Below are 15,248 nucleotides of genomic sequence, written 5' to 3'. Positions count from 1 at the left end.
CAATGCGTGTAAGGGATTAGTGAGGAAGGTACATGGGAAGTTCTAATTAAAAAATTCATTAAAAAAACAGAAGTGCCAGTGAAGTCTCCCTAAACCATGATCAGATATTATGATATTTCTTATAATATTTCCTTTGACTACATATTTGTGTTTTACAATTTTAGAGGTTGGAACACAGCACGTCTCATCTTTCAGGATCTGCATAAGGAAGCTGGATCAAAGAGGCGACCTGTCTGGCACCAGTAAGGCTGCAGATGTCACAGTCAGACATTGTGTTCCTCCACAACTTTGAAGAGCCTGGAGGTTGTTTAATTAATCTACTGTATGAGTAATAACATACAATATTTCAGAAGATATATTCTCATATCACATGCACCAACATCATTTTGTAATGTTACAGGTTTAAGTGAGTAACGGTTTATATATTTTCCAAAACCAATTTCAACATCTAAAATGGTCTAATGCAGCTCATGTTTGTGCAATGATGTCAAAGTTAGAAAAGAGAGAGTTTAGATGAACGCTTACATACAGCAGTGAAGAGGCAGAAAAGCTGTGAAACAAAACTTTGACGCGAGTACAGACTATATATTGGGTTCTAATATTGCATTGATAAGATAAACTTCATGGAGCCCAACATTTCATACCTTGTTACTACCAAGGAACACAATCAAGATTGTTCAAATTCCAGATTTAATTCCAGCATTATTTTACTTTGACATACAGTCAATCAAAACCCGATGTGAAGCAGGTGTAAGACCAATATTTCGGTGAATCAACAAAAAAAAACATGAGTAGAATCTTAATAGATCCATGTCAGAGACCCTCTTTGTCCACACATGATAGTAAGGCCGATCAATTCTTTCATTTGGGTCAATTTGTGATTCTATCACTCCTGCTTCACATCAATTCAGGTCTGTGCACACCTAATCATCTGTGTGAGGGAGATGATGGAGACGAAGAAGTACGAGGTGCCGCGGCTGCTCACACTCAACATTCAGTCACTGTCTTCAAACAGACTCCCATTAAAGGTCTTTGCCCACAAATTCTTGAATTTCAAAGAGAAAACTTTGGGCAAAGTCTGGGGTGGGTGCTGCTCCAAAAACAATGTACAGGGTGGAAGGCCTCCTTTACCGAAATAACAAATGAATACATTTGTATTGATATTTGTTATTTATACTTCAGAAGTGCATGGCCCATATGAAAACAGTGTCAGAATAGACTGTATTGTGGAGGGTTTGTCCATTTTTTAAGCCTATCATAACACTCGACACGACTGTGAAACTGCACAAAATGATTGAACCTTGGCTTGAGTTAGATGACCAAAATAATCCCGAACAGCTTCTTCTCTGGCTCTATTTTTAACTGTGAGCGTGTGTGTCTGATGAGATTAAATTTGTTGCATCTGTCCCAAACTACCAATCATGGTAATTGCTTAAAACATGAAGACACAGAAGTCAATGTGATAGTGATAGAGAAACAGCAGCTCATTCTCACTATTGGAATGGACATTGCTAGAGATCCTGAGAACGCATTTAACTACAGTTAAATTTCACAATAGAATAATCTATGGGTTTGTCGCTATTAGTCATTCCTTTCACGTTACACATTTGTCATTTTTACTGTAAAGTATTGTTTAGAGCAGCTTTGTAGAGGGGTACGTGACAATGACATAAACACCTGCAATTCCTCTCTACATCCACGGAGGTTTTTATTTCAGTTAAATTGGCCATTCAGACGTCTGCTTAGGTTGAATATGGAGCTCACCAATGCCCTTAAAAAATGCAAAAAAGCCAACAGGAGACTCAGGAGGAGGATGTTAGTCTATTCTTTCCCACACAGTGCTGAGAAGAAGGCATCATTTTACCTGGGGTGAGTCAGTTGTCGATACTTAAGTCTGAGGATTGTCGGACTACATTGCACCTCCTTAGTCTCCACTGACTGTCATTTCATTGAAGGTCTCAACGTTCATTAAATGAATTATTTATCATCTTTCTAAAAGTCTAAATACAATCAATATACCCAGTGCAAGTGTCTGCTGTGAGTGCTACCCCAAAAGCTTTGTAGTGTGTCACTGGGGTATGTTTGTAACAGGGGTGAAGCCAAGAACTTCTGAAATACCTTGACCTTCCATTGCAAGCCTGCCTAATTGAAAATTTGAACAGACATAAAAAACAACATTTATTTCCTTAGTTAACTGCTCAGCCTTTGTCACCATGTTTATCTTTGACTTGCAGAACAAAAACCCCAGAGCTCACAGTCATTTACTCTTCCCGGGCTCAATGTCAAAGATTGTAAGAGTGCACAGATGGCCCAAAACTGTTAAACAAGAGACATCTGTCAACTTTTCCTCCGTCAGAGTTTTGGCCTCCATATTTCACACATATTTCCTCACATTGCACTTTGTTTCAAATATTTACTGTCAAAGATGATAGATCTAACATCTATGATGCACGCTATCTCTGACTTTCAAAAAGAACAGATCGCATCTTCACATAAAATGAATCATCTTTTGTTTCCATAACAAGTGTTGCCTATTGAAGAGCATTGCCGAATATTGCAGGCAACAAAAAGATAAGCCGTGTTTAGCAGATCTGCTAGAGAACATTTTTTAAGATAATACACAGATATGTGCAAGATTAAGCCTGGTTCCTTTTGTTGTAACACATCCGGGTGCACATGCACTTCCCTATCACTGGGTCGCCTCATCCAGTCGGCTCATTACGGACTATAGCGGCCTTGCCATGTCAATATCTCTGGAGATGATGTTCTCTGCTCTCTGCCGGTTCAGATTCCGTGCAGATACACAACAATGATTGCTGAGCACCGCTGCTGTCCTAATGGATCAACTCATCATTTTGAAACCACGGTCACTGAAAAGCCTCTCAGACAAAAGGAAGCAAAATGCACACAATGTGACCCCTGCAAACAATCATCGTCTGCAGCAGGGCAGCTCAGATAAATTGTCAGCTAGTAACTGACATAATGGCTGATGAGCTGGTGCAGACGGACGCCCATAATGCACCATTCATCAACAAGTTCTGCCCACATGACTTCATGCTGTCTCTAAAAACAAAAGAGTCTGTCAATTTTAACGCCACCAAAAAACGATGCGTCTTCAGGCAGACGTCAGTTGCCAACACAGGGTGCTGTCGTGCTAACAGCATCGAAGACCTTCATTCCTAAGTATGCATGTAAGTGTGCATGCACGTTTATATGCATTTGTGTGTAGATGTGTATCTAGCACCGTTGAGCGTGAAGTTTTGGGGATGAAAGGACCTGCCACTGCAGCAGCCTACTGAAGAAAAGGCATGGTACACCGTGTTAGAGTGTCTAATACCAAATGCTTTGTAAGAAAAGTGTATAAACAAAAAACTGTTTAGTGTTTTTTTACCTAATGTTTGATCACAGGAAATGCCCATTCTAACTGAGCCCAAATGTGGGTGGAAAACCTGTGCTATTTAATAACCCTCTGTGATTTGAAATAAATCCCTCAGACATTTTGTGTCAGGTTTTATGGCTCCCATCAGCACCCTGAGGGAGCTGCCTCCCCCTCACTGTGGAAGCCACTGATTGCTATATTTTACTTCTTTTATAACAAAGCAGAGCTCTTATCTCACTAGATGAGACTTGCTCACTTCAGTGAGGCCTATTTGAACTCCTTTCTGGCCGGTGTTGTTGTTGTAAGAAAAGCCGAATCCTCTCAAGCATTTCTCACAACATCCCCTAAGAGCTCATACTGCACCGCATTATTACTGGCATTTCCACTTTCTTACAAATCACTGGCTCCAGCAGGTTTCCACATTGTGGTAGTATGATTATTGTAAGAAAGAGAAAAACAAGGATGAACTCCAATTCAGCCTGTTATTACAAAAATAAAAATACTTATTCAGAGACACAATCTGGTGACACAGGAACTTGATGGCGAGATGCCATGAGAGAGCTTTGTTGGGATGTTTTTATAATGTTTGGTCATAATTATTGTACGTCGCTTTGGATAAAAGCGTCAGCTAAATGACATGTAATGTAATGTAATGTAATTAGTTAATAAAATGACAACAATGTATTATGTTCAGCTTTTGATATTTACAGAAAAAGCTTTTATAAAATGTATTTTTATCATCAATATTTGCTCATTCAAGCATTTTCTTTCGTTTCAAAAATTCAGTGCTAATAGCAAATAATTAATATTGTAATACTAGTGTTGCAAAGTAGCAATATGGTAATATAAGAAGTAGTAGAAGCAGTAGTAGTCAAATCTATTTGTAATCTGCTGCAGCCACAGGCACACTGATAATGTGCTTACTGTAATGTCCAGGCAGTGTTCCTCCTCGGCCAGAATGTCTTTTGAGACGACATCATTCACAAAAATTGAATGAGCATGCTCCAAGCTCTACTTGTGTTAATTAAGATGTTTATCTATTTGAACATTTTAAAGGGACAGTACTTTCCCTGAAACAAAGAGGGTTTGCTCCATCCAAACCATCTGTCTTATTTCGCAACGTTTGAAGAGATACTTCTCATCGACAATCACATTTGGATTGAAGTGTTCTTGATATTTTACAGGTTATTAACTGAAAGGTTGGGCCGCACTAATTGATTCAAAGCACTTTTTGGACGTTAATCCCTTTCCAAGGCGCCCTTTGACAAGCACACATTGATACACTGATTTCAAGGTGTAAAAAATCCCACTACTTGGGGATTGTTTGGTGTGTTTCAAGTTTACCACAATAGGTCTTGTAGCCACACCAGCTCCAAAAATGTGTAGTCTTGTTAGTCCACTACTTATTAGTCCAGACTATATCTTGGACTATTGGAGGGGTTGCTATAACATTCATGATCCGGCCAAAGATTAATCAAACTGATTGTGGTGATCTCTCAAGGTTTCCTCTGGCGTCACCATTTGATTTTTGGGCAATATCTTTACGTCTACTGAACGGATTGCCAATGAATGTATGCACAAACATCCAAAGCACCCACCACCACAACTCAGCATGTTAGCATCCTGACATCAGTTCCGTGTTCACATTAGGTTGCTCACATTCGTTTTCCAACACGTACAACATAATGAGGGCACTGTAACAAAACGTTAATGATTATCAAAGCTACTAGCAGTGCTACTGAAGAGCTTTACATTTTGCTTTGCTCATGTTTATTGTTGCCGAACAGGCAACAGAATGCCCTGCCACATAAAAAGTATTACATGTAGGCCTACTATATTTCAATCAGGAGAGACGGGTCAGATGAAGAATAGAGCATTGTTCATTATTAATAGATGATATGTGATGATAAAGTCTTGACAGAGAATTTGGCGCTTGGACTTCAGGGAGATTTATCATTGAGGGCCGTGTGCTGAGGAGGAGCCAGATAACCCCTGACCCCCCCTGGGGTCCAGACACTGGAGGCGGTGGTGGCCGACGAGGCTGAGAGAATGATGATTTGATCAAGCTGATGGAACTGCAAAGATAAGGCAGAGATAGGGAGTTGGAGGTGTGCATTAGAGCTTCATGGATGTATTTAGAAGGAGACTGCAGCAACATGATTGGCTAACACTGTAATTATGTCATTTTGGTATGGGACAGAAGAGACCATCTGATCCAAGCAGCTGATATCAAGATTGAGAGACCTAAACAATGACATCATTAGTGAATGTGTATGTAGTAGTGCAAAGCAGATGTATACAAAATAAGCAACGGACCTGGATTAAAGTATTCATGTCATTGGTTTTATGCTAAATGTCAACTGACATACAAAACCCACCCACTGCATTAGTCAATCACCAAATATTTCTCAATGAGCCTCGCTTGTTTATGGTGCAGCTTCCTGCAGAGCTCAGCTTCATAATCAGTGCTCCCTTCTAATGGAACACGCAGCCAGTCCATCAATCCTTTCTGGCCAGGGGCTGGATCTTTGAAACCAGGTACAGGACTGTGGGGGTTGGGGAAGTAGGAGTGGCGCGATGTCCTTGATCAGGGGAAACCACATGCACACATTCTCCAAACCATTGGCACTCAGCAGTGCTGGAAGCAGATTGCGTAGCGCGACTTTTAAGTCTACTGCAAATCATGTCACCCCGCCACAGAGATAAATGATAAAGTATGGGAACCAATGAGGCTGCAAGTTCATCCTCCCCAAGAGACAGCGAGCCCAGAGGAAATTGTGCCCCGTGCATTGATATAGTACAAGAACTGTCTTGGGAAGGGAAGGGTCTGTACTACGGCAAGGGATGTTACGGAGGTTAAAATTTTCTACACTTCAAAATCTGCCGTTCTAAGTTCCCCTTGTTGAGCTGATTTGCAAAACTGCGTCTGCTTCATTATAGCTTGGAGCTATAGAAGGTGAAAAATGTGCGTATCAAGATTATTAGAGCAGGAGAGGGGTCGTTGTAGAGTTAATCCTCACTGATTAAAACAAATCAGGCAGTGAAATCTCTTAAAATGAGCTGTCAGAATGCATCATTTGATTTATGGGAAGAAGATCTTAAATAATAACCAGTTTACACAAGCAAAAAAGCCAACTTCATTCACTCTACACCACAAAGTAATCACATTTAAGCAGCCTGCAGATCATCACAACTTCAGCGTAATGGAGTATAGAAGAAGAAAGAAATAGGAGGTAGCTAAATGTAAATAATAAGTAATAAATCCATCAAGCAGTATTCATCCATGAAAATGAAGCCCTACTCCTCCCGGATTATAACACTTTATCAGAAGTATGACGCTCAATTTGAGGGCAACAACTCATATATTCATATTCATTCATATTCCCACATTAAAGTGCTCACATTGTGCACACAGAAGATTCCTCCACTTCCCTCTTTGTTTTTAGAGTCAAATAGAAAAAAGAATAACACATATGGCCTTATCACAATGACCGGGAAATGACAGGCACCACATTGTGCTTGCAGCTCAGTTAATTTTTTTTCCATCAATTTTACCAAACAATGGTTAACAAAGAGACATCAGGCGTGGTGCCTGTTTAAAATGCAGTTACCACGGGAACACTGGCATAAGATTGACTGTGCAAGCATATAAAAATAACATAAAGAAGAATAAAAAAGAAGGTAGAATGACACGTAGGAATTATTTTGTCACTTAGATGAAACAAGAGGTGTACAATCACATGAGGTGTCACTGTACCAAAGAAGGTGACAGTTCATGTAGAGGTGGGCGCACTGAAGAGAGCCGGTGGAGACGGTGGTGCTCGGTTGAAGGAGAAGTTTGGAGAAGAACGTCAGCTGGGTCTGCTCTAAAGTGGTTATCCATGAACACAAAGGGTCAGTTAAAGCAGGGATGTAGATGTTAGGTTGTGGATGTTATTGGAGTGACTGTAATGATGTAGGGTTATTGGTTAAGCACATAAATTGCATCCCCCTTTGTAGAGGGTCATATGTGGCCCGGAATCTGTTCAAGTCAATATGCAATATTTAATGTACCATATAGCTGTCAGTATAAATCGAGGGGTGTATTCCCTTTTTTTTGGTCTTTAGTACACTGAAAGTCTATAATAAGGATATTTCACGGATATTATGCAACATCTATTCAAATGTGGGGCTTGTAAATGAAAAAGAATCTTGTCACCACATCTGCATAATACTTAAAGGAATATTTCACCCAACTAAGACCCTCTTTTATGTCCATTATTCACCTTGTGTGACCTTGAATTTGTTCACTGGGAAGAGAAACTGTTTTCCTCATAAATTCAAGGTCACCACAATAGTTCAAGTCTCGCCTAATCACACAACTAACATTAATATTATGTTAAATTTCCAGGGTATTGGATAGCTTGCTGGGTCAGGCATTACACCCTACAACACATCTTTCGTGATGATAATGCAAGAGTGTATTCAATTAATTATCTTCGACACGCCTTTGAAAGCTTCTCTCACTTCTTAGACGCAAGTTAATCTTCATCTTTCCAATGTGGCTGTAAACAGACTACTGGTCCACTGGATGACCTGAAATAGGACTCCAGAGAGATTTGCATCATAGCTTATACAAGCACGCACACTAAATTAACGCGCACATAAAAAGCACTAAAGTGAATCCTGCAGCAGCACATGTGGCCTGACTTTTACCCTTTCTGACACGCATGCATCTGTGACATATTCCACAGAGGTTACATGATGTCCAGAAAATATTGGAGTCACCGCCTGCAAACACTGATTATATGCACCACATCACCTTGCAAGCCCCTTCTTGTTTTTATCTGAAGAGTTAGCTTGACTGTTACATTCTACTTGTCATGGATAAGATCTAATTATTCTGTTGGAAATGTAGCATGTCATTCCATTATTTTATTAACTGCAGTGCCTTGAACCACCTTGACAGAAGCAAACAGAGGACCACACACTGCTGATGGTTGCACCATTGTAATGCAGGTTTGAACTGGTGCAGGTGAAATAAAGGAAAATGACACTGGAAGATAAGGACTGGGCACAGATGGACAGATGGGTAGATTTTAAATCTAATTTGCTCCCTCCCTGACTCTACCTCCAGACATTCAGTCTTGGAGTTACTGTAAACTGTGACGTGAATGCAAAGGAGGACTGACGGTCCGTGTCAGCAGGATGAGGCTGAACAGAAGGATGCATCACTGATAACTGCAACTTTTACAGGCTGACTTGTCTGCAGGTGATGAAACAAAACTTGCTGAATGGTGCTGTTATAAACTCTCTTTGACGTTTGATTTATTTGTTTATGTCCCCAAAATGTGGGAGTATGCTTCATAGTGTTGTGTTTCTCATTATGACCGTGAAATATTTTACTTAACTTTTTGTTGTGTAGTGTTTTAACTGGAAAAGCGTCATTAACAATAATCCTTACTGGATCAATTTATGATATTATTCATCTACGTATGAACATCTACTATTACTACTATCTACTATTATTTCCTGACGAAATGTTAAATTATCCCATACTAACTATCAAGGTCAGTTTGTCCACCTTCGTTTAAATAACTCTGATGAATGAAAAGGTTGATTTCTAAAGGAACTGATCTAATTCCAGTTTGAGAACAACTCCAGTGGAAAAGCCTACTTCCTCACTCTGAAATTCCCACATTCACAAAAGCTTCCGATTGCCGAAGCGCCCACGCCTGCCCCCTCTGCCACACCCGTGATAACACAGTCCGTCCTCAATTAGCGCATTATCTTCAGCATCAGCTGTTAACCTACATCGCCCCACATAGAGAAATCACAACATTCACACCGGCATGTGCATGGAGAGCTCTCTGAAATAATCCGAAGTGGGTTTGATGTGGAACGAAACAGGGCTGATCGGGCGCGATGTGATCCAGCAGACGACAAAAAAAAAAAAAAAAAAAAACGTGCACCTGCCGACTCTTCCTGCTATACTGGGCTGTGCTATGCACAGAGAAAGGACGCCCTAATTCCGTGCAACCTATTAAACCAGCATGCCGTCCATATTGCTCAGATTAAAGCTACGTGGCAACACTGCCCATGCGTCCACGAGACCCGAGGCACAAAGCCGTGCGAAAGATGCTGCCCCGGTTTTCCTTTCCCTACAATGTCATCTCCTCAACGCCCGGCAAAAAACAATGCAGCCTGCACCTGCTCCGCTGCCACTGTAACGCACAAATTGCAAAACGCATACCTGTCCTGTCAGGTGCTGTCGGCTCCGGCGGTCAAGCTTCAAGCTTCTCAGGCCAGAATCTGATCATTGGGGATCGCAGAAGAAAAAAAAAAAGAAAAACTGGAAGACAGCAACGCCGCCACCGCCCCGGACGCCTTTCCTCTTGCCTCGGGAGGTGTCCCCTCTGCGGGCTGGGACAGCGGACACGCTGCGGCCGGCGGCGGGGACGCTTGCGGTTGCGGGAAGCGGCTAGTGGGAGAATGGAGGGGCGTTTTCACCGTGAAGCGAGGGAACTCCCAACGTCGTGCGTGACATCCGTGGAGCGCTCCGCTTGCGCCACGCCGCGCCTCTCCTCGCGCGCCTCACTGGTTTTGGGGGCATCTTTTCTCACCGTGAAGCACAATGTTGAAGGTGGATTTTGGCTTAGCGCGTGTGAAAAGCACTGCCAGTTGAAAAAAAGAGAGATTGTATTTTGGAGCACAGCTTGAAGATGGTATATTAAAAAAAAAATCTCCCTTGAATTACTTTTTGGGATTATTAGACATTATTAGACATTGTAGTCAATTTGAATTCAAGCCTACCGCACCTCTTTAACATGAAGGAGGGGGACACCTGCTGAGTTCCTGCTTCACAGCTTTTAGCACAGCACAAAAGACTGATGCTGCATGTCGGAGCTCCCTGAGACGCAATTTATGCACCTGTCTTTTTTAAAATTCCAAATTGGAAGTGCATCATGCATTAATAATGCTCTTGGCTAACTAATGGATATGGTTATTCATGGTTTTTGGAACAGGGGATGTTGCATGTGTACAGACCGTGCAGCCGGTTGAGGCACATTTGTAATTTGTGATTTTGGGCTCTACAAAACAACTGAATTGAATTAAATAGTTTTAAGCTAGATTGATTTTTCCCAGATGAGCAAGGAGATGCCAAATCGAACTTTTGTCTTGCTTTGATAATAAAAACATAAAATAATTTGCACTATACTCTGTGAGATCTGCTTTTTTATGATTAATATACTTTATCTGGTTCCATTGTGCTGGAAAAGCTAAAGATATCAGTATCACACGTTCAATAAGCTTTAACCTAATTCAGAAGCATGTATTTAACTCACAGCATCCAGTCATGTTGTGAGCAGCAGGTTTAATGAAGGTTAGGTGGGTGATGAACTGCATTGTCGACTCATAGGAATCTTTTTGTGCTGAACGCCCTCTCTAGCTTTCACGCACAAGTGTTCTGTTCAAATGCAAATACGCATATAGGAAAATCTATTCCAGTCACGTTTCAGCGAGTCCCTTTTAGTTGCTTGCAGGATGCAAAAATTAGCAGCTAAATGACTTCATTGCCATTGAGAGAAGATTTTGAAACCTAGAGTATGTAGGATATATCTTTAACCACCGTCTCTGTAAAGTTATTTTAATATTGAACAAACTACATATCCAAACATCTTATTCTAATCAATTAGGATTTGAAGAGGACATTTTCTTGTCAGCATGAAAGAAAAAGTCAAGTAGTAGTCAAGAGATTTCTCCACAGGGTGGCGGTTAGACACCATTGTGACAACCATGAGCCCTGGGAACAATAAACCCTTCACATGTTTCACCCTCACGTCACCTATGTTTGCACAACGTGTCTTCTGAGGAGAAGAATGCATTACCAGCAACAAAATGTTCCTTTCAACTCAAAGTCAGACGTATCGGAATATTGAGAAATGCAAAAATCATCTTGCAGGATCTTTCAAATGTGTTAGATTCTTGTAAATAAAGTTTAAATCATTTTAAGTTGATTTACTTTAATACATTATTCTTATTTTGCAAACTTATAAACATATTTCCATCTAACATGAAGTATTTTTACAAAATGTATTAGCTCATTTGGACACTCTCCGGCATGCACTGTTTAAACTCTCCAGAGACCCTTCTTTTTGTAGTTGGAAGACAGAATGGAGACCTGCTACATGTCCTGGATATTTCCCAAGATAGTTAAGAAACCATTGTAAACAAAGGTAAATTGCTTTAAGTATACTCAAGTACAATAATCTACTCAACAATGTCACTGTAAAGTGTCTGCTACAGTTACACAAATTCTGAAATGATATTATACGTTTTCAAATGTCAAATGAATAATTGGAGTTTAGTTCATACTAACATAAAAGTAGCATTGTGACACATTTCAGTTCCTGAAAGTACAATAATAGTATCGTACAGTAAACACAATAGCTGTTAACATCCTTCCACAAAATGTATGGTATTTTTCCAAACTGGAAATGGAGATCTGACGGATCCTAAACGTTGATGATCTTCAAATACAATGATTCCGATGTCTTGTAGACAAAAAGATTGTGAAGATGTATCTGTAGAGACGTAGCTATGGCACTCATCCTGTCCATCTGTATCCCTTTGACATCAGTTATTGGCTGAAGAGTTGGAACATAACAGATTCTTCACTTAAATCTGATCTAGGAAGAGCTGTCCTTAGATTCTTCGCACCATAAACCTTTTGGAATGAATTGCCGTCTACTTTGAAGCTTTAAGTTAATTCAGAAATCAAGTCAACAGTTTCTTTAATCATCATTGTGTTAAGTTACTTTTTAATTAATTGATTCAATGTTTTTCTCTTATTATATTGTACCGTTACAGTAAATATATTGTATTCATCTTTTCATAACGGGAGGGTATTGTTACCAATGTACTAAATTATTCATTAATTTATGTATAAACAATATATTTTTTGTTTGCTAGTAGTTTCATGCTCTAGTATGCTTAAAAAAAAAACAAATCAAAACACCACATTTCTTACAGTGGAAAAGAAATTTTGGGAAGAAGAAATACTGTAAAAGAAATGGGTCACAAAAACATGACAAAGGCTCTTCTATAAGGGGCTGTCAATGGAATGCATGTATTTTATCTTAACTGCTAAGATAAAGGGTGGGTATGTGGGGTTTGTTTGATATCCACTTTGATAACCAATTCACGTAGGCCTTGGGTTGGGTGGTTGAGAAAAACAATTCAAGTTTGTGCAGCCGGCACGCCATAGGGGACACTATTTTCTATGCCTCCATTGTGGGACTGAAAAGTGGATCTCCTCCGATGTAAACGGCAGCTGTATCGGTTGTGTTTGTTTATCAAAACACTTAAACGATTGGTTGTCCTTAGAGACCTGCTCAATTCCTAAGTGTCTGTACACCGCAACAATCTTCTCCAAATCAAAGCAGCATGTGCAGTGTGTTTTTTTCAGATTCCTATGGAGCCAAGAAGTGCGATTCCACATTTCAGATGTCTCAAGCCTGGGGCTCAAGAAGTAATTTTTTTTCTCCATAGCTCTATTTCACAAATGGCAAATTTGCCTTAAGGGGCTTTAAAATCAGTGTAGTAAATCAAACCCTCTGTCAGAGGATGTGATAAATTCTGTTAGAAGGTGTGATACACGTATACCCCTATTTCAGATGAGGAAATCCTCCCACCTAAGACACTTAAACAGGAAAAAATGGAAGGTACCTCAGGAAGAGCAACTGTTTGTAACACATCACTATCATCAGAGCTTGTGCATTTTGCTCGCATAGAGCAGATTTAAAGCCTGCTAAAGTAATCTGGAACAAGATATACTTTTTTTCAATAATGTATAGGTGTGAGGCAGACAGCCTGAGGCGTGTGTTGTAGAGGTAGGGCTTTTAGAGACAAACATTGATCAATTCCAAGTGCCAACAAATCAGTAATTCATTGTATTAAATTCTTTTATGAATCTTCACACATAATTACGTGTACTTGCAGCAGGAGTGGTGCCACAGCATGCACTGATACTTGTCTCAATTCCCTCTGGGCATCAACAAAGGCTGTGACAGACAAGCCTATTGAGATTTAAAAAAAAAGGATCACCAGGGTCAGCTTCGTTTATACAAGTTCAAACCTATTTACTGCAGCTAATAAACATCTTTTCACTTTGATGATGCTCTTACTTCTGTCATATGTTAAATTTGAAATACCTTACTATATGATCTATTAAGTGTTTAACACTAAAAAAACACAACTAATCTCCCTTGTCATAACTGATTTTATGCGGTTGGATCAGCGTTGATTGACGTTGACAGAAACCATCCTCTGACAGGCATCACGTTCTTATTGAAATGAAGCTAAATTCTGATCTTGGTCTTTGGTTACTTAGTCAACTTAAGTAGCCAAACCCCACCAGTGGAGAAACAAAAATGAACATAAATGCACAAGGTTTAAACTTGTGAGAAACTGTGAGATTACGTAGGATCTAATTGCTGGTGCTAAGGAGATGGTAGAAGAAGGTGAGAAGATGATTGAGAAATAGAGGTTGAGTTCAGAGAGTGTGAACAACAACTGAAACTTGAACACTCCTCACATTCCGCAGATGAATGAACTAGTGTTTGCATGTTACTCCTTTCCTTGAGGTGAGACTGTCAACTTCGTAACAGCTCAAATGCTTTGGAAGACTTCTTAATATATAATTTTCCTCGGTGGGTTCTACAGCTTTATGCCTTGGGCCAACAATCTGACATTTTCTGAAACAAACCTCATCCTTATGTTTGTGCTTGAGCATGTATCCCGTACTCAGGATGCTAACTTGCAATTGCCAGTTGCAGTGTGTGGTCAATTTACTCAGCAGTGTGCGTATCTGCAATAATTACTGCTGTACTGTGTGATTGAATGAATAAAAACGCTAGTAAACAGTGAGTAAATGGTGTTTCGATAGAGTGTGAGTCTCCACATCCATGAAAGGCTTGCAGCCAATGCAAACATAATGCCGGATTAGCCGAGGATACGAGGTATACGTTCACTCACACACGGGCAAACAATGAGGTAAACGTGCACAATGAGGTAATAGGGCACAATGGAGGTAGTAGACTGATGGCCAGTGGAAAGAAGCTGGTGTCTGTTTGGTGTGGCGTTCAGTGCTCTGTGGCGCCTATCAGAGGGGAGGAGTTGGAACTGGTTGTGTCCATGCTGTGAAGGGTCTCCAGTGTTACCTGCATGTTTCCTGACTCTGGAGACATCAAAGTCTTAGATGGAGGGCAGGCTGAAACCGATTGTTTACTCCGCTGACATGACGTGCGTTGTACTTACTGGTCTGGCACAGAGAGTACAACCTCTGCTGGCTGTGTTTTCAAGATGGTGTTGATATTAGTCCAATATTTAGATGCTGGGAGATTGTGGATCCAAGAAACCCCATGGCCTCCCCCAAGGGCAACACACAGTGTTGGAGAACATTTAGTTTAGGAGGGCAGTGTGTGGGGGGCTACTCCTGAAGTTCACTGTCATCTCCACAGATTTGAGCTCGTCCACCTCCAGGTTGTTCTGACCACACGAGATGATGGCCAAAGCTTCACACCTTAACGAGGCGTTATCCTTATCCTCCAGAAGAGCAGTGGAGAAAGCACACATCCCTTCGGGCGAGCTGCTGATCGTATGGGTTCTAGATGGGATTTTTCCCAGCGTCCCCCGGTGGTCGAGGATGGCTCAGTGAGCTGCGAGAGTATAATCATGCACACCCTAACACAGTAGTGTAATGATTTACTTTTAATAAAATAGATATACTTATCACAACTTCATAAGGTGACATTCTGATTATTGCATACCAGGCACATGTATGACTAACCCACCTACCTCATGAAACAAAAGTTCAACACCATCTGCA

The 15,248-nt window shown here is 40.5% G+C and overlaps 1 protein-coding gene across 1 annotated transcript in view; it reads right to left on the bottom strand.

Annotated features, from left to right (window-relative positions):
• Nucleotides 1-10,459, bottom strand: part of si:dkey-178k16.1 (band 4.1-like protein 1) — a 33,189-nt gene extending 22,730 nt beyond the window's left edge. Inside the window, exon 1 of the mRNA XM_037481055.2 lies at nt 9,612-10,459. The gene's annotated coding sequence lies outside the window, so the exon portion shown is untranslated. The remainder of the gene's footprint in view (nt 1-9,611) is intronic.
• Between the last annotated feature and the right edge of the window lie 4,789 nt (nt 10,460-15,248).

The sequence above is a fragment of the Pungitius pungitius genome, chromosome 1 (genome assembly GCF_949316345.1).
Source record: "Pungitius pungitius chromosome 1, fPunPun2.1, whole genome shotgun sequence".
NCBI classification, from domain to species: Eukaryota; Metazoa; Chordata; class Actinopteri; order Perciformes; family Gasterosteidae; genus Pungitius; species Pungitius pungitius.
The sequence above is the reverse complement of the archived record's forward strand: the minus strand, read 5'-3'. Positions and strand labels throughout refer to the sequence as shown.